Source organism: Mesoplodon densirostris, chromosome 4, assembly GCF_025265405.1.
Source record: "Mesoplodon densirostris isolate mMesDen1 chromosome 4, mMesDen1 primary haplotype, whole genome shotgun sequence".
NCBI classification, from domain to species: Eukaryota; Metazoa; Chordata; class Mammalia; order Artiodactyla; family Ziphiidae; genus Mesoplodon; species Mesoplodon densirostris.
The window spans coordinates 138917773-138944532 of NC_082664.1; the positions used below are offsets into that span (position 1 = coordinate 138917773).

The 26760-nt window shown below is 38.8% G+C and overlaps 1 protein-coding gene across 2 annotated transcripts in view; it reads right to left on the reverse strand.

Annotated features, from left to right (window-relative positions):
* Positions 1–26760, reverse strand: part of UNC13C (unc-13 homolog C) — a 587724-nt gene that overhangs the window by 538653 nt on the left and 22311 nt on the right. The window lies entirely within an intron of this gene.

The window sequence follows — 26760 nt, forward strand, 5'->3', positions numbered from 1 at the left end:
CTTAGAAAAACAGGTGGAAATAATCCAGACATGAGGCTGGAAATTTGCAAAGCCACAAATCAATAGTTTAAGTAAAACATGATTTAGGAAGAAAAGAAGATGGGCATGCCTCCACGTTTATTGCTCCTGAGTTATAAAGACAATACGTAAGCCCATAAAGTGCAATTGCAAAAAGGGATCTTTGAGAAAATAAAACCCTCCCCTCATTTCTGTTATAAATGAGGAACTTAGACCCAACTGATCAAAAGGAATAGACTAATAGAATAGAAAGAGTACAGAACCAAAGAAAAAAGGTGATGAGGAAATAAAATTACATAGGCTTATTTGTTTAGGTAGTAATGTCTTATTTAGCAAGTTGTTTTATAATTATTGTTATTAAATTTAATTAGATATTATGGGACCAACAAAACAGCTACTATTTGCGCCAATTACTAAATTAGTAATTTAAGAATGAGTATTGCTGAAGAAATACAATTTGTAAATAAGAAGATACATTAAAAATGTACCATGAGAAAGAAAATGTTTAATAATTTGTATTAAGAATGGTACAGATGAACCTATTTGTAGGGCAGGAATACAGACATAGATGTAGAGAACGGACATGTGGACACAGTGGGGGAAGAGGAGGGTGGGACAAATTGGGAGATTAGGTTTGACATAAATATACTACCATGTGTAAACTAGATACCTAGTGGGAACCTGCTGTATAGCACAGGGAGCTCAGCTCGGTGCTCTGTGATGACCTAAATGGTGGGGTGGGGAAGGGGTGGAGGGAGGTCCAAGAGGGAGGGGATATAAGTATATATACAACTGATGGAATTCATTGTACAGCAGAAACTAACACAACATTGTAAAGCAATTTTATTCCAATAAAAAATAAAAAGCATATTTAGCATTTTCTAAAAAAGATATTCAGTGAGAAAGAGCCTATTCATGCTGGGCATTCCTGCCTCCTTTTTCTTTCCCTTTACCTCCAAGGCTCTTTGGGGCCCATGGATATAGGGGTAAAAAACTCATGGTCTTGGGGCTTCCCTGGAGGCACAGTGGTTGAGAATCTGTCTGCCAATGCAGGGGACACAGGTTCGAGCCCTGGTCCGGGAAGAGCCCACATGCTGCAGAGCAACTAGGCCCGTGAGCCACAACTACTGAGCCTGCGCTCTAGAGCCCATGAGCCACAACTACTGAGCCTGCGCGTCTGGAGCCTGTGCCCCACAGCAAGAGAGGCCACGACAGTGAGAGGCCTGCACACCGCGATGAAGAGTGGCCCCCACTTGCCGCAACTAGAGAAAGCCGTCGCACAGAAACGAAGACCCAACATAGCCAAAAATAAATAAATAAATTAATTAATTAATTAAAAACTCATGGTCTTCTCAGAAGAAACCTGGACTTGTTGCCTGAACACTAAAATTTGAAACCCAGTTTAGCCATTGACTAGTCATGCACCCTTGATAAATCACTCATCTCTCAGATGTTATTTTCTTATCATAAATATGGGGGTAAAATGTCCATTCTATAGATTAGAAAAATATATATTTAAACAAAGATGACTATACAAAATGAGCTTTCATAATTATTTATCTAAATCACTCTGTAATGTTAAATTCAACTTATGGAAAGAAAGCAGGTAGAAATATCTGTTCAGCTACATCCATCTCTTTCCCCTTCATCCCTCCTCCACAGCCAAGAATATTATCACAAGGATTTGACCTAAAACAGAATGTGGTAGTGAAGTTAAAGATGAGTGTGCATTTGTGTGTTGGAGGGAGATGCTAATGACAAAAATTCCAATTCCTAGCTTTCTTACATTGAAACAAACTCATTATGAAGTAAAAGTAGAGACTTTCTCTCCTTTGCTGGCAGCCTTCTGGACACCTGGTAGAAAACTGAACTACTTCTATTTCACTACCCAATAAATGTGGTGTTTTCCAGGGAATTGTAAGCATTTAAAAAATAATTTTCCTAAATACTTTCTACATTTACAGAGGACACTTAAATACAAGAATCTGAGTGAGGAAAGGCAATGAAATACAATTAAAGGCAATTAAATGCAAGAATCTGGAAATGGAAAGAGGTGGCCTAGAACTGTAGGAGACCCTATTCATGGACTCTGCCATGAACTAGCTGTGTGACTTCAAGAAAATTACTAATACTCTATTTATAATGGCTGCTCAATACTTCCAAAAGTACTAACAACCATCATATATGAAAAGCTCCTAGATAAGCCTGAGTGGCAGGTGAAACACTTTATGTATACTCTCTTCCTTAATCCTTTCATTACTCTGTGAGTAATATTAAGACATTTTCCATCATATGCTATCACTTATATGTGGAATCTAAAACAAATGATACAAATGAACTTATTTACAAAACAGAAATGGACTCACAGACACAGAAAACAAACTGATGGTTACCAAAGGGTAGAGCAGGGGGAGGGGGGGAAGATAAATTTAGGAATTTGGGATTAACAGACACACACTACTATATATAAAATAGGTAAACAACAAGGACCTATTGTATAGCACATGGAATTATACGCCATATCTTGTAATAATGTATAATGGAAAAGAACCTGAAAAAGAATATATTATACATAAATGTATATGTATAGCTGAATCACTTTGCTGTACACCTGAAACTACTACAACATTGTAAATTAACTATACTTCGATTAAAAAAAAATTAAATTAAAACAAAGACATTTACTGATGAGGAAATCAGGGCTCAGGTCACAAGCAAATGTTGGAGCACAGGTCTGCCTGGCTCCCAACTGCACAATATTGATGATACTAAAAACCTGCATCACCAATAAGATAGTCCTTCAGGGTGATCAATTCTTTAAAAACTGTGAATAGGAAGAGGCTGTGGATCTACGGCAGTTTAAATTGTTGGCAAGCTCTTAAGAATTGGTTAGTAAATTCATTATCCAGTTACATAATTACACCTACAAGTAGTAAAATGTTCTTTTTATACAGATCAACCTGAAAGACCCGAAACTGCACATTACCCAAGAGAAATGGGAACAAAGCTCTTTTGTTACAAGTTCCTAGATAATTCAAATCCCTTTCTCAATTTCTCCACCTACCCCAGGCTGAACTTTCCATTAAAATCACCTCAGTATGAAACAGAAAATGTAGTGGCTTGAAAGAAAGGAGGAATAAAAAGGCCTTGTGTTGTTTATGCAAATCAAGCCCCATGTAAGAGTGACATGGCAAACTCCCAAACTGTTTGGGGGATGTGCACAATTTTCCCCTTCTCATGTCCTATTGCTTCCATTTAGCTAAGAAGTGGGTGTAAAGTACAGCCTCAACAGTTATCAAGGCTTTTTCTGGACACTCTGATGGAGAATTAAGGTTGCCCTAGATTTTTATCCCCAATTTTATCTACAGATAAACTTGGGGGCAAAATACCTATAGTGTGGAAAGTACAGATTTTCAAAAAAGAATCTAGCAGGCTTATTTTGGGCTGGGGTTTTGGCAGCTCAGACATGTTTGAAACAACAACTGAAATTGCAGACTACATTGTGCTAGAGCATATGCCACCCTGCTCCTTACCCTCTACTTCCACAGACCTATCACAGATGAGCCATAGCTCAGGCTCCTGGTTTCCACTCCTGCATCTGGGAAAACAGGGGTGTTTCAATAAAGTCCATGGTAGAAACAATAGTGGAAGAAAGAAGAAGGTCAAGTTCTGCAACAGAGAAGGGAGATACCCTCAACTGCAAGAGAAGCAAATCCAAGGTCATCTTAGGAAACCAGGTAGAGTGAAATGGGTTTGCTTCACAAGGCAAGACAGGGAAGGACACCAAAGTTTGAATTTTATATAATTTTCACATGACAAAATATTGTTCTTCTTTTGACTTTTGTTTTTATCCATTTTAAAATGTAAAAAAAAATTCTTGGGCCAGAGGCCCTGCAAACAGGCAGCAGGCCACATATGGCCCATAGATCATTGCTTCCTGCCCCCTGGGTCAGGGCAAGCCATGCAGAACTGATTGTACAGAGTGCCTCTATATGCTTAAAAGTGGACATTTAGGAGGTAGTTGCAGAAAATCAAATGGAGAATCTGATTTAGGAAATCAATATTTTAGACAAAAATACTAATAAAAGGAAATAATAGCAATAATCATTACTTATATAGATCTTATGTTCTCGCCACTGTTCTTTACATCCATTAAATCTTTGATGAAGTAGGAACTATTATTATCTTCATTTTATACATAAGAAAACTGAGACAACAAACACAAGAGTATTAAGATAGCTATAGCTATCCATAAGCCTTTATCTGCAATTCTGAAATTCCCAAAGTTTAGAAACAGAACAAATTTATTGCAAGACCTGACACAGGCTCTGACTTTTGCCATGTGAACATGTATGGCTCACCTCTTCTGAAAATTTCTTTTAAGAAAAACCCAAAGCCAGATTTGTGTGTGAATTGACCAAAATTAAAAACAAAGCAAAATAAAACAAAAGAACTATGCAGGTCTGTAGGATAAATGTGATGTCCACACTGTAACCCTCACCTGGCTGATGGCTGTAATAATGTCTTACACCACATTCAGACTTGCCTTCCTTTCCTTGGGGGTTTCTCCTGCAGCTGGAAGTGACTTACCCTTCTCCAACCCCTGCAACACTTACATATTCCACTTAGTCAGCTCTTGGCATGGGTTGCCTTTCATTTTCAGTTATCTTTTCATATTGTCATGTCCTTTATCCTTAGCTAGATACTAAGATCCTTGAGGGTCCTTGAGGATGGCAATGTATCTCTGAATTTTCATAATAATTGGCACAGTGCCTTGAACACAGCAAGGGCTTAATGAAAACATTTGGATTGATGTCAAAACAGGCTATAAATAGCTGTGGCTAAATCAGAACAGCCCTGAGTTACTTGGGTTCCTAACTCCTGGTGGGAGATACTGTGGTAAAACCATTCAACAAAGCTGAGCTTTAGAACCCAGCAGACCTAATGCCAGCTCCTTTGCTTCCAGCTCTATGATTCCCTGCATCTCAGTTTCATCATTTGTAAATTGGAAGGTGAACAATAGCTAACTCATTCTGCAGATTAAATGAAATAATGTATAAAGTATGTGGCATGAAACAGATGTCAGTAACTGCTGATTTTCTTCCTTGGTTAGGTGGCTAAGGAAAGGGAAAGTTTCTTACAGAACACTGAAGACTGTTCCTCCTACTACTTGTATGACTCCTCATCATCTACAGAAAATCAGGTCCAACTGCTACAGAATCCCCAGGGGTCCGGGGGATTTGAGCTCTCACGAGAGCTCAAAATATGATCGAACTTTATGGTGTATCTTGCGTGATTTCAAATCATCTATGATTTTCTGAATTGCCTTGAAAAAAATCATTCTTTTCTTTCAAAACAACCGAAATACCTCTGTGAGCACAAGACTTGTGGCAAGATATCTGTAGTTTCAGAAAACCGTTTGAGGCAAACTTGGCGAAGCATCAAACCATGTGTGATTTTCAACATAAGCATCAGAGAATTTAGTGAAGGATGTGATGCCCAGGATTATTTTGTGCAGAAAGTAATACATTTGTAAAATAAACAGTCTCCTTAGGAAATATGTACAGCCCTTCAGTATGCATAGACACGCTTGCGATGCTATTAATGTCTATCCACATGGGCTGCACCAAAAGGAGATTGCCAATGACCGCAATCAAAAGAAGACTGTAAGCAGGACTCCTAAAATGCCATAGGCTGTTAATCATAGAATCTCAGTCTAGAAGGAGACTCTAACAGCCACCTTGTCCAGCTCTTATCTCTACACCTTCCTGATGGTCATCTTGCATCTGCTTAAATACTTTCAACCTGATTGAGAACTTGCTCTTTCCCATGATAACCTTTGTCATATTGAGAAATAAAACTGAAACAAGGCCAGCTTCCTTAGAGCTGCTTCCTATTCTCCCTTAGTCTGGTCTCTGCAGATATACAGGCTATTCTAAAGTGTAAGCATCCATATGTGTATGCATATATATATGCATATATATATATATATAGTATATCTTATTATGCTCCTAGGATCATTTAAGATGTGATAGGTAATAGAGAATGTCTAGTGCCCTTTTTTACATGTTGTCATCTTGATGGCAAAACCCACGCATTGTGCCTTAGTTTAGAATGCCTAAAACAGACATAAGGCCCTGTGCACAAAGACCTCTCAAAAAATATTATTCACTAATCATGTAATTGCCCTCATTAAGGGATCAAAAACGTAAAGGGAAAAAAATTCCTTTCTGACAATTCTAGCGCACCTTACTGAAATTCAGTGACTACTACAGTTATAATAATTTGTTCGCTCTTGATATGTGCAGCTTACGTTTTGTCATTTTTGAAAAGGAAATTATACATTTAGTATGGTCTGCCTGCGGTAATTAGAAGAGCAGACCCACTCGTCTCCTTGTAACCATGAGGTGAAGACAACACTTTCTCCTTCAGCAGAGATCAAGACTGTTTTTATAAAGAGCCAGAGAATAAATATCAGCTTTTGCTGGCCATACAGTCACTGACGCAATTACTCAACTCTGCCATTGTAGAGTGAAAGCAGCTGTAGACAATCTGTAAACAAATGGTCCTGGTCATAGCCAAGCTCCAAATAAAACTTTATTTACAAAAGCAGGTGGTTGCCTGGATTTAGCCCATAGGCACATCATGGCAGAGGGGAAAGAACAGTGGCCCGGGAGTCAGGGGAAGGGAGTTCTAGCTGTGGTTCTTCCTCTAGCTACCTGTCGGATGGCAAGCAATCCATTCCCAACTTTGGGCTTGAGTCTTCATCTCTAAACAGAGCAAATTAGAAGGTTTTTAACTGCACTGCAATTTTGAAATATCTCTGAGCTATTTCTCAAAATCGCTCAAACCGTTGAGGCTATTGAATTATCCGTGTTGCACTGCAGCTACATTCAGAATGGTTTATCAATGCTTTCCTTAATACTGATTAAACGGGTTCCTAAAGGGCCCTCCAGAAATTCAGTCAGTAGTAACGTAGGTGGCAGGAAGGGACAGGAAATTTCTCTTTCCTTTGGAAAGTGATAGAAACCGCCCTTTGCAGCTTCTCAATAACACCAATCTAGAGTTACTAGATTTAGGAAGTATAAATTACTTGTTGTTTATCTGAAATTTACATTTAACTGGACATCCTGCATTTCATCTGGCAACAATACTCCAGTTCCTTAACTTGAGAAAGAAGTCAGCCTGTAGGCACTGTTACAAATGTATTCTCATATGTATTGATCTCATATGATTCACAGTACTCCACCTGTAGGGCAGAGAGAGGCTTATCTTCATTCTAATCCAGGGAAAGCTGAAGCCCAAGGACTTGAGAATTATCCAAAATCAGAGGGTTAGTGACACATAAGTCTAAATACCCCCTACTAACTCCAACAGACACAAAGTTAATTCATTATGGAATTACTGTCTACTTCATACAGTAGACACTCATAAAGATTTACCTGTCAACAGTATAAACCTTCTGTTTCTCTTTTGTTTTATCTACACAGTGCCAACATTTACAGCTATTTCCTAAAACAGTATTCAAATGAGGCATCATTGGGACAAACTTTACCTGTTGCAGCATGACATTGGCTGAATCAAAGAATTCCCCTTAAGCAGCCGCATAGCACAGGGAGATCAGCTCGGTGCTTTGTGACCGCCTGGAGGGGTGGGATAGGGAGGGCGGGAGGGAGAAGCAAAAGGGAGGGGATATGGGAACATATGTATATGTATAACTGATTAAATTTGTTAAATAAAACAAAACAACAACAACAACAACAACAACAACAAAAGAATTCCCCTTCTCTGGGAGAAAGGGCATTTTTAAAAATCGATTGAAGAAAGTCAAATATTTTAACAATTTTATAACACATTATAAGACTTAATTAACTCTGAAAATAGAGGATCCAAAATTAGGTGTGGTATGTGTTACCCTAAAAGACAATCTAGTAGACACACTTGTTCTCTCAGAAGTTAAGTAAATGATTAAAAGGAAATTTTAAATATGGCATTGATCTAAATATTCAATAATGTTATATAGATAATCCAGTTTTCCTTAAGGTAAAAGTAATCACTTGAGACAACATCACTTTCAGGAATACTCAACCACGATTAAGAAAATAGTTAGTCATCAAATTAAACTTAACAGGGGTATGGGGAAGAATTACCATCTTAATAATCTTAGAAAGTCATTTACCTTGAGAACTATTGGCATCAGCCAGGGCTATAAGCTAAAAGACTGTCAAAGCAAGCAAGCATGAGATGGAGTGAGTATGATAATGACTTGAATTAACATGGCAAAATCTATTCTGCCTACATTTTCACAACCAAACGCAAATTTCTGTATTCCCTTTAAATATTAATGCCTAGATTCCAGTGATCAGATGGGCATTTCTGTGAGAGAATCTCTGCCTTTTAGAATACTGTGCTGGACAAAATTTGGTGGACATCCTGACCCTAACATGCCTAGGACTTCTTTTTTCCCATTCCTCAATTTTGAGTGCTGAAGTCCCCCAGTTGGCCCAATTTCTGGTTTCTGTTTCTCAGAGGAAAGAAATGTTCTGTCAATTTAGCCATTAACTTCCTGGAAGTGGTCATCTGTAGGTACAGAGTGTGATCTCTCAGCATCACAAAACCTCACTCTACAGGTCTCAGTTTACACAAGCAGGGAGGGCTCTGGGGAACTCCTCTGGCAACCTTGGGGTGGGGCTGAGGGCTGGAGGCTAAACGAAATCTTTGGCTCATAGCACCTCTCTCTGTGTCTATTAACATAATAAATGTGCAGACACATTGAATTTAAACATGAACTTCCAAACCTAGGAAAAAAAGTTTGAAAACCGTGGGGACAAGATGAGCTTGCTCCAAACAAATATAAGCTCCAACTCTACTAGGAAAGGGTTTTAAAAGCCTATCCCATATTCACTGGAGAAATCAGTCATCAGCAAAGGGAAAAGGAAATTAACCTTTATCCAGTACCTCTTTTATACTAGGCTGTTGATATGTACAGGAAAAGCCTTAGATCTAGCCTTAACAAATCTACAACTACTTACTTGTTAAATTAGACAATACATGATTACTTTTTGTTGACATTAACCATAAAAGTGAAATAAGGTACTCCCAGAAGCTGCTCTGGCTTTACTTTGGTGACTGGTTTAAGGATTTTTTTTTTTTTTTTGGCCTTTTTTTCCTGTTTGCTTAAGACTGGCTCAAATATCATTAAAGCCATAATTAGAAATAAAGTAATTCAGATCTGCAAAACTTTACCTGTATGTTCATGCAAATAAACAGTAAAAATTTGTGGGTATAGTCAATTAATCATGTAGGAAAAAAATAAATTCAAACTGTGCTTGCTTTTTCCCCTAAGCCAGTATTATAGTCACTTAATATATACCTCCCTTAATAGTAGTTAATAAGTCATTCAGTGACAGGCACAGTAGAGAGTGACTAGATATTCACCAGTAGCATTTCCTCTTTCTATTTGCAGAGGAAGAGTACATTTCCCAGGTCACTTGCACTTAGACTGGGGCCTGGGACCAGCTGTGGCCAATGGAATAGCCTGGCCCCTAAAAGTTCATGTGAGGTCCTGGACTTTCTCCCATTAACTGGAAGTAAAGGACTCCATGATCATGAAGCCACCCTAAAAAGTGTCCAGATGCCTGTGTCCCTGTGTATTGGAAGATAGCTTCCTAATACACATTGAGCTGTCCTGTGAACAAGGGATGAATCATGTGTTAAGCCATGAGACTTTGTGGTTGTTTGACACAGCAGCTTACCAGAATTACCCTGACATCAAGGAGGGGGCTCACATTCTGAGTCCTCTTAGCAGGATCATCATGAAGGAAAAATAGTCTCAGATGCAAAAGTGAGCAGCAAGGAAATGGTGAACAGTGAGGGATGGCACCAGAGACCATGGCATGCAGAAAAAACAGAATAGTGGAGTTGGGGACCTAGGGAAGCTGAGACTCTTGGCAAATCAAAGGCAGAGACAGCAGAGGTCGATGCAGATCTGGAGAACATGTCTTGGAGCTGGATCCCTTGTGAGGACTGGGAAGGCAGGCCACCAACAGGGAGAAGAGCCCCTGAGGGCTTCCCTGACTGTACCTGCTATTTATCTCTCTGATCCAGGCTAGGAGGTGACCTGTACAGCCAGACCATTTGTCATGCATACTGCAGTCCAGAGCCTGGAGAAAGACACTGTGGTTTACGTATCTAATCTGGAGGCCTAGATGCTAGTTCAGAATTCCAAGGATACCATGAAATTGGAATGAATGAATATTAAACCCAGGCAGTTTTCTATAATAAAGTTATTATTAGTCAGCTAGAAATCCCTGCAGAATGAATTTGTTTATTTACATATTCCCTTTCTCAAATACTCTCAGACCTCTCCAATTTTGGGACTAAATACAAGGCTTTCTTCAATGAAAGTTTCTCACCTGGTGATGGTCAACAACAGCAAATTAAAACCTTTAAGCTTTCAGCAGTCATATCCAAAGAGATGAGAACTCTCAAACTAAAGCCTGTTTCCTGAAGATAAATTAAACAGTACCTCTAGTGGTCCCTACTTAACTGCTCTTAACAAGATTTTTACGTGGTGGTTCCTGCTGACAGATTGAGTGCAGAGGAGCGAGAAGCACAGGAAATGGGGGAGGGAAGTGACGGATGTGAGTAAATATGTATTGGGAAGATTTCCATTTAATTCTTCTGAATGAGCTTCTGGCTTATGTTAGCATCATCTCTTGGGAAATCAGCCACTTTGCATTTGTTTCACTGCTCCTGCCTGCATATTGAATGGAACAGTGCAGACTTAATACGAACTTATTCTCTGCTGATCCTAATGAAGGGGAGCACAATGGAAATTTGAGGCATTGACCTGCCAGCCCCCTACTGTAAGTGCTAAAGTGAGGAGGGACCTCCCCATGCTCTCCTCTTCTATTTTCTCAAGCTTCAAGGATGTGACCATTGCTTCATAATCTTTTTAGCAACAAATTGACCACATTTATGTAGAGCCTGTAGGTCTATTGATAGGTAGAAATAACCAAAATGAAATCATGGCAAGATCGTGGAGCCATGGATCCCTATGTCACCATGAACTAGCCCTACGACCTGGAGGCAGTATTTCTAAATAATTCTTTGTCCCTTACCTTTGTAGGCAAAGCTTCTTTTGTGAGAACAATTTTACCAAAAGCTGGACACAAAAAGCCATTTACCATAAGAATCTAAAGGAAGGAAAGAAAACTAAAGAAGGAAGATGGTGAGAAGCTAGACATAAGAGAAGTAATTGAGTCTCCTCCATCCAGCAACTTTTGCACCTGGCTGTGGGTCAGATCTCAGAAACTCATGGGTGGCAACACACGGTGATTGTTCTCTCCATAAAACTCCTATTGTCCTTTGCTCCCCACAAAATACCTTATTTCCCGGTTGTAGTACAGTTATTTGCATACTGCCCCTTTCCTCTCCTCAATGACAGCCTCTTTAGGGCAGCCTTTGTGTCCCTCATCTTCGTATCCATGTTATCTGTGGTTGATCCCATTATCACTTTTCTGCTCACACACACAAAATGTTTGTGGATTTAATGGAAGCACAACATTTCTTCCACACACAATACAAAGAGTGGTCTTTTTTTAAAGGTCAAGTTATTTTTGTAGCATTTCCTGTGTACCTAGAATTCCTTCATGAGAATCCCCTTTAAAGTTTTTTTCTAATCTCCAGGAAATGGAAAATGAGTGAGGGAGAAGTAAGTAGGAATGTTTAAAAAAAACAAAAACTGGAAACAAACAAACAAAAAAGCACAATAGCTATCCTTGACTGATTACCAATAGCTTCTATGAGGAATCTAAAATAAAAGTGAGAGACAGTATTGTTTTGGCTTATACCTTCAGCATCTCTCTCCTCCTCCTTGGTGCCCTGTGAAAGCTCACTAAGCCCTCTTTCTGCCTAAATCTTTCCCCATCATCCATCCCTCCCCGTTATGAAGTCCCACACCTCCTATTCAACCTCATGTATGTCTGGCTTTGGAATTACCCTTCCCCTAAATCAAAATTCTCATTTTCTTTAGGCATCTCAGCCAAGTTAGAATGAAAGCTAATTAAGCTAATTCACATTAAGTTTATGACTAATCATCTTCCCACATACCTTTAACCTACTCAGGAATGTTTTCTTATTAACTCGAACTGATGAAATTTCAGTCAGTGTGGAAGAGAGATTTTCGAATAGGAAGACATCCTCTCTCTTTCAGGAGGAAGAAAACCAAAAACCACAGATTTTCTCTTAATCCATCCCTACCAAGATTACCAGGGCTGATCCCTGATAGGAATGCATGGGCCTTTCTCTCACCTCTCAACAACTTTCCGAGCCTTCAAAACCAATAAGCCTTCCTAATTACAACTTTGCCTATTGGTGAAAGGAGCTGGGATAGAACAACTGGGATGTCAGCCTTATCCCAAGCTAGAGCAGGGCCTCCTTGTCTCAGATCCCAGTATTTGCAAACAATCATTATAGAAGTACTATAGTTTGCTAAATTTATGGTGGATCAGAATCACCTGAAGGGCTTATTAAACTAGACTGCTAGGCTCCACCTTCAAAGTTTCTAATTCAGTATTTTTGGGTGGGGCCAAAATTTTGCATTTCCAACAAGCTCCCTGGCAATGCTGATGCTGCTGGCACAAGGAAACATGTGAAGAACCACCATATTTATACAAAACTTCCCTTCCGTATGGAAGAGAAAGAACACTCCAAAAGGAGGAAGGGCATACTCAACAGCATAGAGGTGTGAAAAGTGTTTCACATGTGATAACAATAGCATTTTTCTTTCCCTGGAGATTGAATTTTGTGGAAATTAGGGGAAGGAGAATGGAGTAGAGGAAGTTTGGGGCTAGAGTGAAGAACCCTATCAGCTTAGAATGTGGTGCTGGGATTACCTTCTATGGGAAACTGTAACCTCTGAGTTGTTAGGAGAATAACACCTAGAATGGGAATTGTTAAAAGATGTATGGAGTCACCTTGAGTCATTCCCCATCTTGGCATAAACTAAGAATCAAGTTGCTGGTGTATAATAGAGGAGGCCTAAATTTTGAGATGTATTTTTAATTTTATAAACATCAATGACCTTGATTTAATTGACATCCCTGTGGTAAGCGGGAAGGGTGAGAAGGTCTCTGCCTTATCCATTTCCCACTCCCTTCCCCTTTCTTCTTCCTTGATGCTTCCTGCCTCCAAAGCATTCTGGAACCTTAATGGGGCTGTATTTATAGTAGATGATAGAATAAATATACTCTTCCCAATTCTATACTCAAAGAATATACTCCCTATTCTATGTCACTGTGCATGAAAAGGTTTTGTGGAATGAGATTTTTCTCTTCACGTTCTCTTGTCCCCATATTGGGGCACTCATACCCAGTTCTCTTCACTATCTTGCTCCCTTTGTTCTATCCCACTTAGGCATGCCCAAGGGCTTCCTGTACCATTTTCCTAACAAGAGAGGTAAGATTCCAAGGCTTGGCCATGGACATAGGGGTATATACTTCCTCAGAGGCCTTTAGGCTGGTCTTTGTGCTCCAGCCCAACTTTAACAAGAGAAATCTGATATTAAGAGAAATGAGAAGTGTTCCAATTAATTAGTGAAAAAAATTCCTGATCAAAGGCAAAAGGTAGGCAAGCTTCCAAAAGCAAAAAGAAAGTATTTCTTACTTCTGTTTGTACAACCAAAGTGTACTGCATAGAGTCTATATTTCTTCCAGGAATCTGAGTTCTAAGGAAGCACAGTCATCGATCACCAACTTAGATTGGGTTCTCCCAGAATCAGACCCTGAAGTAGGATGTAAGTGCAAGTAGTTTACTTTGGGAGGCAGTGCTAACAAGCAATGGCAGAAAATTGGGAAGTGAGAAAGGGCAAGGAAGAAAGCCAACACAGAAAAGTTAGCCCCAAAGGGAACTGGGGCTTATTTCTGCTGGGCATTCTAGAAAGTGATATAGAACACAACTCAAGAGTTGTCCCATGTAAGAGCAAGGAAGCTGGGTGCTATATCTACCAACTCCCTCTAGTTGTTAGTTAACAGCTGCTCCCAAGATGTGAACACCCTGTCCCCAGATGGTTCATGAATGCTCCTGCAGTCAAAGAAATCAGAGACTCACAGATGCTAATGGAGGATATCCAATGAATGTGGGGAGAACACCCACAACTCCCCTATAGTAATTTGGGGGATTTCTCCTCTTTCATCATTCAGTTGTGCTAAAATTCCTTGTTGTAAAGCAGGAGGCATAACCCTCCCAGACTTCAGACAATACTACAAAGCTACAGTAATCAAAACAGTGTGGTATTGGCACAAAAATAGACATATGGATCAATGGAACAGATTAGAGAGCCCAGAAATAAGCCCACACACCTACGGTCAATTAATCTTTGACAAAAGAGGCAAGAATATATAGTGGGAAAAAGACAGTCTTTTCAGCAAGTGGTGTTGGGAAAACTGGACAGCTGCTTGTAAATAAATGAAGTTACAACACAGCCTCACACCATATACAAAAATAAACTCAAAATGGCTTAAGGACTTAAACATAAGGTATGACACCATAAAACTCCTAGAAGAGAACATAGGAAAAACATTCTCTGACATAAATTGTACCAATGTTTTCTTAGGTCAGTCTCCCAAAGCAATAGAAATAAAAGCAAAAATGTATAAATGGGACCTAATGAAACTTACAAGCTTTTGCACAGCAAAGGAAACCATAAACAAAACGAAAAGACAACCTATGGAATGGGAGAAAATATTTGCAAATGAAGCAACTGACAAGGGATTAATTTCCAAAATATACGAACAGCTCATACAACTCAATAACAAAAAAAGACAACCCAATCAAAAAGTGGGCAGAAGAACTAAACAGACATTTTCTCCAAAGAAGACATACAGATGGCCATCAGGCACATGAAAAGATGCTCAACATCACTAAGTATTAGAGAAATGCAAATCAAAAGTACAGTGAGGTACCACCTCACACTGGTCAGAATGACCATCATTAAAAAGTCTACAGGGACTTCCCTGGAGGTCCAGTGGTGTGGGTTCAACCCCTGGTCGGGGGGCTAAGATCCCACATGCCTCGTGGCCAAGAAACCAAAAAACATAAAAGAGAAGCAATATTGTAACAAATTCAATAAAGACTTTAGAAATGGTCCACATCAAAAAAATCTTTGAAAAAAAAAGTCTACAAATAACAAATGCTGGAGAGAGTGTGAAGAAAAGGGATCCCTCCTACACTGTTGGTGGGAATGTAAGTTGGTACAGCCACTGTACCAAAACATAATGGAAAACATTATGGAGTTTCCTCAGAAAACTAAAAATAGAACTATCATATAATTCAGCAATCCCACTCCTGGGCATATACAGGACAAACGTATCAAAAAGATACATGCACCCCCAATGTTCATGGCAGCACTATTCACAATAGCCAAGACATGGAAACAACCTAAATGTCCATCAACGGATAAATGGATAAAGAAGATGTGGTACATATATACAATGGAATACTACTCAGCCATAAAAAAATGAAAGAATGACATTTGCAGCATCATGGATGGAACTAGAGATTATCATATTAAGTGAAGTAAGTCAGAAAGAGAAAGACAAATGCCACATGATATCACTTATATGTGGAATCTAAAATATGACACAAATGAATTTATCTATGAAACAGAAACAGACTCACAAACATAGAGAACACTTGTGGTTGCCAAGGGGGAGAGGAGGCCAGGGAAGTATGGAGTAGAAGTTTGGGGTTAGCAGATACAAACTATTATTTTATTTTATTCTGTACTATTATATACAGAATGGATAAACAACAAGGTCCCAGTATATAGCACAGGGAACTACATTCATTATCCTGTGATGAACCATAATGGAAAAGAATATAAAAAAGAATGTAAATATATGATAACTGAATCACTTGACTGTATGGCAGAAATTAACTCAACATTGTAAATCAACTATACTTCAATTAAAAAATAAAACAAAATAAAATTCCTTGTTGTCACATAAATTGTACCCACTGGAAGCAAAACAGATATTTGAGTTTCATGATTCAGTTTGTATTAGTGTCACTGTAACTCTGTTCCATCCCATTATTTGATTGACTATTAACATTTTCCTAGAAAATGTATGTAGGAATAAATTTATCCCCAAGAATCAAACACCACCTATGCAAAGATATCATAAAGCCATGAAAATTAGTTCTATAAAACAACTCAGAGAAGTATGTTCAACAGTTTCTAAATGCATACTGACAGTAGAAAAAAAAAATCAAATACCCATGTTTGCATTTTGTCTAGACATGGTTACAGACTAAAATCTTCAGTTGATCAGCTTGAAGTACCAAGTAAATCTTTGTCATCAATACAACAATAGTACTTGCTTATGTGTTTTGTAGCAGTGCATATCAAAAGAAGAAATTTTAAAAATAGAATCTCGAGAAATGCAGTTCTCCAATGTAAACACTAACCAAAGTATAACCAAAAAGTTAGTTTGTTATAACTTTACTAGAGAAATTACAGAAAGAAGATAGGACAAAATACAACAATAAAATTGGCAAGTGCTCACTCCCAGACAGCTAATTTAGTGTTCAAGGAAACTGAAATATACATAAGTACAATTTGTAGTTTGTCTATATACTACCAATGAGTTGTTTTAACCAATTTACAAGTGAGGTGGGAGTATTCTGCTATAATGAATTAATTACATGATATCATGTTTTAATGAATATAATCAAATCAATTTGCCTTTGTAGAAGAAGAGTGACTTTTGTAATGTAACATGTAGCATGACCAAGTTTAACTCCTAAAATCATGCCTGTTTATCTATAGACTATAATTATAAAACAAGAAAATAAATAAAACTATCTAGCAACCTTGATCAAACAATGCAGGCCACACTTGGTTCAGATAATGCGATAGATTATCCAACTCGCTGGGTAGCAGACTTCATGGGCATTAAATAAAAATAAAGATCAACTATGCAAAGTCAATTGAGTTTATGCCTAGCCTTCATCAAGAGCCAACGAGACAAAATAATAACCAAAAACAAATCTTGGTGAAAATATCATTTGGGCTCTCATCTAGATAGCAAGGTATAGAAGGAAAATACATATTTCAGGTAAAAAAAACTGCTATTGTGATATACTTTTATGTTTAGAAACAGTTGACTTAGTATATTGTAGAAATGACAGAGAGAAAATGGAAAAGTATTAAGGAGTGAAGAAAGTGTCAAATTTGGTTCACATGTCAAATTTAAATTATAAACAATGAGGGATGCTTAACATCCAGTTTAATGATCCTAGCTTCTTGATTCTGCAAAAGTATAAGAAATTTTAAAATACAAAGTCTTAGATTCATCACTTTTAAATTTATTCAAAGAATTATATTTGAACCAAATTATGCAATTAATATTTAACAGGGTGTGGCCCTAAAATAGGCATTATAATAGAAAAATGCAAAGACACATCAGTCATGGTCATTGACATCAGTAGCTTACAGCCTAAGAGGGAGAGATTGACAAGAGCAAAAGAGTGGATGGATATTCTTCTTTTTTTTTTCTGCAGTATGTGGGCCCCTCACTGCTGTGGCCCCTCCCGCCGCAGAGCACAGGCTCTGGACGCGCAGGCTCAGTGGCCATGGCCCACGGGCCCAGCCGCGCACGTGGGATCCCCCAGACCGGGGCACGAACCCGCGTCCCCCGCATCAGCAGACGGACCCCCAACCACTGCACGACCAGGGAAGCCCTGGATATTCTGATGGAAGTATCTTTTGGGTATGTGGGTCCGGAGAATAGAGCTGTCAAATCACAGGTGGGCAGGGAAGCATATGCCCCAGAAAGCTTTATAAAAAGTGTGACACTTGAGCTAACTGTTCATTGTGGTGTTTATATTTGCCTTTTTGTACCAATCAGTCCAACATTCCTAGAACGCAGCCCAGGTTAAGGATGACAGAGTTTAAGAGTCAATTGGATCTCTATATTTCTTTTTCTATATCCTTTTATTTGGACAGTAACCACTTCACTGAGCGTCCTATTTCTATCATTAGATAACTATAAAATCAAATAAACAATTACGTTGAAGACATTGCCCTAGATGGTAAACGAAAGCAAATCAAAAAGGAAAAAAACGAGGGGGGAGTCAGTGGTGAAGCACAGCCTGTGCAATCCAAGAAGGGAAAGGACCCACAAAATGAACATTAACATGTAAAGAGTTAAATACGAAAATTTAAGATAGTGTTTGACACATAGAAAGGCATCCTTCCTTCTTGGATAATACATATCAACACCATAAGCATGTCATTTGTCATTTATCATTCAATTTATATTATAGTGCATATGTATATAGAGGTATATATTTTATAATATATATAGTATATATATTGTATAGCTATATCTATCTATATAAATATTGCAATCTTTATGAAAATATCAACAAGATTTTTGAGGTCAACAAGCTGAATTTAAAGTTCATGTGAAAAAAAAACAAACAAAACAGAAAGCCAAAAAAGAAAAACCATGAAATATGCAGCTATATGGTCATCAGCAGGGCTATCCAGATACTGAAATATATACCAAAGCCTCTGTCATTGAAAGACTGTGGTATAGCACGTGAATAGAGAGATGAAGCAGTAGAAAAAAAAATAGAAAGTTCAGGAGAAAAAGCTCAAGTACATAAAAAATTTTAGTACAGATCTTCCTCAACTTATGATGGGATTATTGATTAACAACTCCATGATAAGTTGAAAATATCTTAAGTCATTTATGCATTTAATACACCTCGCCTACTGAACATCATAGCTTAGCCTAGCTACATCAAACTTGCTCTGGGGCTTCCCTGGTGGCACAATGGTTGGGAGTCCGCCTGCCGATGCAGGGGACACGGATTCATGCCCCGGTCCGGGAAGATCCCACATGCCGCAGAGCGGCTGGGCCTGTGACCCATGGCCGCTGAGCCTACGCGTCCGGAGCCTGAGCTCCGCAACGGGAGAGGCCACAACAGTGAGAGGCCCGCGTACCGCAAAAAAAAAAAAAAAAAAAATCTTGCTCTGAACATTTACGTTAGCCAACAGCTGAGCAAAATCATTTAACACAAAACTTCTTTTGTAATAAAGTGTTGAATGTCTCATGTAATTTATTGTATACTGTACTGAAAGTGAATAACAGAATGGTTGTGTGGGTACAGAACGGTTGTAAGTATATTGGTTATTCATCCTCATGATTATGTGGCTGAATGGGAGCTGCAGCTCACTACCACTGCCCAGAATCATGAGAGAATATAGCACATTGCTAGCCCAGGGAAAGATCAAAATTCAAAATTGGCAGTACTGTTTCTACTGAATGTGTATCACTTTTGAATCATCATAAAGTCAAAAAATCTTAAGTTGAACCATCATAAATCGGGGAACATTTGTATAGTATACAGGCACATCTCATTTTATAGTGCTTTGCTTTACTGCATTTCACAGATATTGCATTTTTTACAAATTGGAGTTCTGTGGCAACACTGAGTTGAACAAGTCTATCAGTGCCATTTTTTTTCCAATAACATTTGCTCTCTTCATGTCTCTGTGTCACATTTTGGTAAATTTCAAAATATTTCAAAGTTTTTCATTATTATTGCATTTGTTATGGTGATCTGTGATCAGTAACCTTTGTTGTTACTATCATAATGGTTTTGAGGCACCATGAATTATGCCCATGTAAGGTGGTAAACTTAATAAATAAATGCTGTGTGTGTTCTGACTGCTCCACTGACCAACGTTTCTTCCATCTCTACCTTTTCCCAGGCCTCCCTATTCCCTAAGACACAACAATCTTGAAATTAGGCCAATTAACAACACTACAATGGCCACTAAGTGTTCAGGTGAAAGGAAGAGTCGCATGTCTCTCATTTTAAATCAAAAGTTAGAAATGATTAAGCTTAGTGAAGAAGGCACGTCTAAAGCCAACACAGGCCAAAAGCTAGGCCTCTTGCACGGAACAGTTAACTATGTCATGAATGCATAGGAAAAGTTCTTAAAGGAAATTGGAAGTACTACTTCAGTGAACACACAAATGATAGGAAAGTAAATCAGCCTTACTGCTGATATGGAGAAAGTTTTGGTGGTCTGGATAGAAGATCAAACCAGCTACAATATTCCCTTAAGCCAAAGACTAATCCAGGGCAAAGCCCTGACTCTCTTCAATTCTATGAAGGCTGAGAAAGATGAGAAAACTGCAGAAGAAAAGTTTGAAGCTAATAGAGGTTTGTTCATGAGGTTTAAGGAAAGAAGCTGTCTCCACAACACCAAAGTGTAAGGTGAAGCAGCAAGTGCTGATGTAGAAACTGCAGCAAGTTATCCAGAAGATCTAGCTAAGATAATGAAGGTGGCTGCACTAAACAACAGATTTTCAATGTAGATGAAACAGAACAGCCTTATGTTGGAAGAAGATGCCCTCTAGGACTTTCACAGCTGGAGCGGACAAGTCAATGCCTGACTTCAAAAATTCAAAGGACAGGCTGACTCTCTTATTAGGGGCTTATGCAGGTGGTGACTTGAAACTGAAGCCAATGCTCATTTACCATTCCCAAAATCCTAGGGCTCTTAGGAATTATGCTAAATCTGGTCGGCTTGTGCTCTATAAATGGAACAACAAAGCCTGGCTGACAGCCTATCCATTTACAACATGGTTTACTGAATATTTTAAGTTGACTGTGAGACCTACTGCTCAGAAAAAAAGATTCCTTTCAAAACACTACTGCTCATTGACAATGTATCTGGTCACCCAAGAGCTCCGATAGAGATGTATAATGAGATTAATGTTGTTTTCATGCCTGCTAACATAACATCCATTCTGCAGCCCCTGGATCAAGGAATAATTTTAACTTTCAAGCCTTACTCTTTAAAAATACACTTTGTAAGGCTACCATATATATTCACTGCCATAAATAGTGATTCCTCTAATGAATCTCAGCAAAGTGAATTGAAAACCGTTTGGAAAGAATTCACCATTCTAGGATGTGAGGGCGATCTGGCTGCGACATCTGTCACCCCATTGATCACCAGCATTGTTTCAGCTGATCTGGCTGGCTAGGCGGGTGTCCCCTTCCTCCCTCACCGCTCCATGTGCATCCCTCCCGAAGCTGAGCACTCGGTCGAAGAGGACGACCTTCCCCGATAGAGGAGGACCGTTCTTCGGTCAAGGGTATACGAGTAGCTGCGCTCCCCTGCTAGAACCTCCAAACAAGCTCTCAAGAATTCCCCATTCTGGATGCCATTAAGATCATTCGTAATTCATGGGAAGAGGTCAAAATGTCAACGTGAAAAGGAGTTTGGAAGAAGTTGATTCCAACCCTCATGGATGACTTCAGGGGTTCAAAACTTCATTGGAGGAAATAACTGCAGATGTGGCAGAAAGAGCAAGAGAACCAGAATTAGAAGTGGAGCCTGAAGATGTGACTGAACTGCTGCAATCTCACGAGAAAACGGGAACGGATAAGGAGTGACTTCTTATGGATGAGCAAAGAAAGTGGTTCTTGAGATGGAATCTACTCCTGATGAAGATACTGAGAAAACTGTTGAAAGGACAACAAAGGATTTAGGATATTACATAAACTTAGTTGATAAAGAAGTAACAGGGTTTTAGAAGACTGACTCCAATTTTGAAAGAAGTTCTGCTGTGGGTAAAATGCTATCAAACAGCATTACATGCTGCAGAGAAATCATTCATGAAAGAAAGAGTCAACTGATGTGGCAAACTTCATTGTTGTCTTATTTTAAGAAATGTCCACAGCCACCCCAGCCTTTAGCAACCATTACCTTGATCAGTCAGCAGTCAACAACCAGTCAAACCTTCCACCAGCAAAAAGATTACCACTCTCTGAAAGCTCAGATGACAGTTAGCATGTTTTAGCAATGAAGTATTTTTTAATTAAGGTATATACATTTTTTTAGACATGATGCTATTGCACACTTAATAGACTACATTATAATGTAAATATAACTTTTATATGCACTGGGAGACCAAAAAAACTGTGTGACTTGCTCTATTGCAATATTCACTTTATTGCAGTAGTCTGGAACCAAACCCATAATATCTCCATGGTATGCCTGTATTAAAAAGGTGTCAACTCAATCCACTAGGTAAAAAAATAGACCTTCAAATAATTAGTACTGGGACACTGGATGGTGATTTGGAAAAATAATGAATTTGAATTTATTCCTTATACCATACACCAGAATGAACTCCAAATGTATCAAGTATACAAATAAAATACATGAAATCCTAAAACTGCTAGAAGAAACTGGCCAATTCCCTTAGAACTTGGGTATGAGGAAAAGCTTTCAAAGTATGACTGAAATGCAGATGTAATAAAAGATTGATAAATATGACTATTTAAGTATAAAATTTTGATACAACAAATATTCACAATAAGCAAAATAAAGACAAATGCAAAACTAGGAGACAATGTTTGCAACATAATCATAGCTAAAGGAGTAACAATCAATACAAAAACTACTTTAAATGTTGAAGGAAAAAGCCATTAGAAAAATGAATAAAAATTATAATAATAGAGGCAGTTTACAGAAACATATATAAATAACCCTGTGGAAAAAAAGATGCTTGATTTCATTCACAGCAAGAGAAAAACAAATTAAAATTACATTGAAATAGTTCATAACTATTGATTGGCAAAAATATAAGTTTGGGGCTTCCCTAGTGGCACAGTGGTTGACAGTCTGCCTGCCAATGTGGGGGACACGGGTTCGTGCCCCGGTCCAGGAGGATCCCACATGCCGTGGAGTGGCTGGGCCTGTGAGCCATGGCCGCTGGGCCTGCGTGTCCGGAGCCTGTGCTCCGCGGCGGGAGAGGCCACAGCAGTGAGAGGCCCGCATACCGCAAAAGAAAAAAAAAAAAAACAGATTTATGCACAGAGAAGCTCATGCCAGCGTTATTTATAATTGCTAAAAGAAAATAGCAAACACATGCCAAATATTACAAGAATGTTTAATTATAGTTTATAGAAACAATGGAATATTTGGCAGCCAATAAAAATGACATTTATTATGAGTTTTCATAATATGGGAAATATTTATGACATAGAGTGCTAAGCAAAATGAAGGATACAAAATTTTATGTATACTACTATTTATATTTAAAAACACAGAAATTGGGCTTCCCTGGTGGCACAGTGGTTGAGAGTGAGCCTGCTGATGCAGGGGGCACGGGTTCGTGCCCTGGTCCAGGAAGATCCCACATGCTGCGGAGCAGCTGGGCCCGTGAGCCATGGCCGCTGAGCCTGTGTGTCCGGAGCCTGTGCTCCACGACCGGAGAGGCCACAACAGTGAGAGGCCTGCGTACCACAAGAAAAACAAAAAATACCAAAAAAAGCCCACAGAAATTTATTTATTCAAATAAGTAAGCAAAACAAAGTTTCCTGCTGTGATAGAGTTAACTTTCCCGTGGAACAGGCAAACAATGAACATAATAAGTAAATGAATTACGCAGTGAATTCTAGTAAGTACAGTTGAAAAAAGGGAAGAGCAGGATGATGGGAATTGGGAATTCTGGGTTCATGCATGCAGGTTGCCAAATGAAATAGAGGAAAGCCTCACTGAGACAGTAAAATGTGAGCAAAGACGTAGGGGGAGTGGAGGATTTAGCCATGTGAATACCTGAGGGAAGAGCATTTCAGGTTGAGAGAACAGGTAGAGTGAAGGCTTGGTAGCAGATGCTGTTGGTACCCTACCCATATTCTGGGTGTGGACCTCTGCACACCTAGAGACAGTTTACTGCAAACACCTGTGACTCACTTCCTACAGGTCCCTATTTTCAGTCCTTGGAGCATGCTCAGTCAGGATGTGAGACAATCTGGAAATTAATGGTCCTGAAATCAGGACTCAACCAATGACAGCTAAGGAACTGATGAAAAACTCCCCCCAGGTCCCCTGCCCTTGGGTGGGCTAACTCAGAGACATGTTGCACATTATCCCCTAGAGCACTGTTTCTCAATCATCAATTAGGACATATGAACCACCTGAAGTCCTTGTTAAAATGCAGATTCTGATTCAGTAGGTCTGGGGTGGCGTATGCGATTCTCATTCTAACAAACTCCCAGGTGATGCCAGTGCTGCTGGTTCACAGACCATACCTAAAGCAGTGAGGTCCTAGAATTATTCAGTGGGTCTGGGCCCACTTGATCACAGCAGTAATACACACTCCATTGGCTTCTTTCCCACCCCTGATTCATTTCTTCTCTCCCACATAGTGTTAACCTGGCATCACCTTTAGAATAAACTAGTTGCATTCACCTGTCTTAGGGTCTGCTAAGACAAGCCTATACCATACCCTGAGGCAGAGTGCTCTGGTGAACTAGAGGACACAAAGAATCCAGAGTGGCTGGAGCAGAGTGAGGGGCTCAGTAGCAGGAAAAAGAAAATACTTTGTAGTGGTAATGGAAGAAGATGATATTTGACCAAGGTAAGGGTTCTGGCTCTGACTCAGAGTAAAATGATGAGCCATTAGTACAGTTTTCAGCAGAGGATGATATGATAACATGCTCTGCCATTAACAGCCTCACTTAGGCTACTGGCAAGGGTCAAGGGCAGATGCAGGTACAATAGGTTAATTTGGAGGCCACCGCAGTAACCCATGGCAGAGATAACAGAGGTACATGATAGAGGCAAGGACACGGGAGGTGGCGGACATATGAGGGGAAGTATAAAGTCGTCAAGTAAACAGCTGGATCACAACGTTCTAGAGTTTGGGAAAGAGGTCTGTGGTAGGAGATATAAAAGTGGCTGTGTTCAGCATATACGTGGCTTTTAAAATCACTGGACTGAATGAGATCACTTAGAAACCAAGTGCAAGTAGAAAAAAGAGAGTCCAAGAACTGAGCCCTGGAACACTTTAACCTCGGGAGTACTGGAAGTCCTTATGCTCAAAGTCAGCAGTAACTGTGTCTGTGTGGAGGGCTTCTGCGTGGTGGTGATTTTTCTTACTGTCACTAGCCTGACTTCAGTGTAATGTCTGCGGAACCAGAGATCTGAAGGACATACAGCATCCAGTGCTATGTCATACTATCTCACTGTGGCTCTGCCAGTCAGGGGCAGCATGAAAAGAATATAGAATTTCAACAACACAAATCAGGCAATAAAGTTCAATGAGATTTCAAAAGTATTACATATGTGTGTGAATTATCCAATGGCATAGAAAGAGAATATGTTTTGAGCCAGATGGGAAAACATTAAAATGCATTAACACAATCAAATAACTGCAAAACCTAAGCAAGTCATGAAGACAATTACAATCTCAATAGGAGTGGACAGAAATGTTACATAATGATAGTCTGAACCCAGGAGAGGACAATGTCCTCTAAGGACAGAAAGTTCCTGTTGTTATAGCAACTGTAAAAAGCAAGTCAATTTGTAGGTATGTGACACCAGGAGAATCAAATACTGCAACTAGGCCCAAAATTGCTCACTGATGTGTAACCTTAACTGGCCTTAAACAGGAATGTTTAGAATTTAACACAGGGATGAAAAATCAAACACATAATCAGAAAACAATGGTAAGTTCAGGAAACTGGTTTTTGTAAAAATGGAAACAACCTATCTATATTTAGTAAAGTATTAGAAATACAGTATTTAAGACAATTTAACTTATTAAGCTAACTTAGAAGCCAGAGGGTTCTAAATTTAAACATAATTAACTGATTTTGGAATCGTGATCTTAATCATTCAAAGATAATCTAGTCAAGTTTCTAAACCATGTTGGGATGTTTAAGAGAACTTGATATCCATAATATTTGTAACTTTAATTTATTATATCATAAGAATCACTTAATCACTTGGGAAGTTTCTATTTATCAAAGTGCTCAGAATGGAAACCAAATATTTAATGTATAAATGCAATTTTAGAAGTTTAAAATTGTTTAGCTAACTTCATTTGTAAATGGAATGCAACATTAATTCAAAGCCATCTTGATTTTAACAAGTGATTTTTAAAATGTTACTGCACCTATAAATAGAATAAGATATACAAGTTGTACTTAAAAGCATAAGGAAAAGCTATATTTTAAAAAATTGTAATTGTAATAAATGAATATTAATTTTAAAACAATATATATAACTAGAATTTTCTTGCTCAAAAGTTGTTCTCAAAGGCACCAAAAAAGTTTCACTTTTATACTTCCCACTTTTTGGTAAAAGAATGCAGATTCTCTTGCATTTGTCAAATTTCACCCAGTAAACTTATGTGAGTTTTATTTGGAAAGAAATTTAATAGGATACACACACAAAAAAATGAGTTTAGCAAAATGTTGAATGTACTCCCCTTAAATACTTTCACAAGTGACAATTTGAGGTGTTAGAAGACCAGATCAGAATGAAGAACTTCCAAAGATGTTGTTGTTTTACCTCTGAATTTCTATGACTGTGAACTTGGAAAACCGCCAATGACTCAGTTGAAATGTCCTGGATATGGTAAGAAGAATCATTAAGCTAATGTACCGTCCATGCTTACTTTACTTAGTTCACCTGAAGCAAGTCACTCTGCCTACATGAAGGGAAGAGCTGCCAAGAAACAGAGCCTCTTGTGAAGACTGAATGTGATTTATTTTACATTGTTTGGGCTATGGTAGGACCTAGCATTGGGAGGCGACCTGTCCTGGGGGGTACTTTCTGCACTTCCCAGTTACAACAGTATTTCTAAGTCTGGAAGTCTTCTTGAAAGAAAAATGGCTGTCTCTAGTTTAGCAATC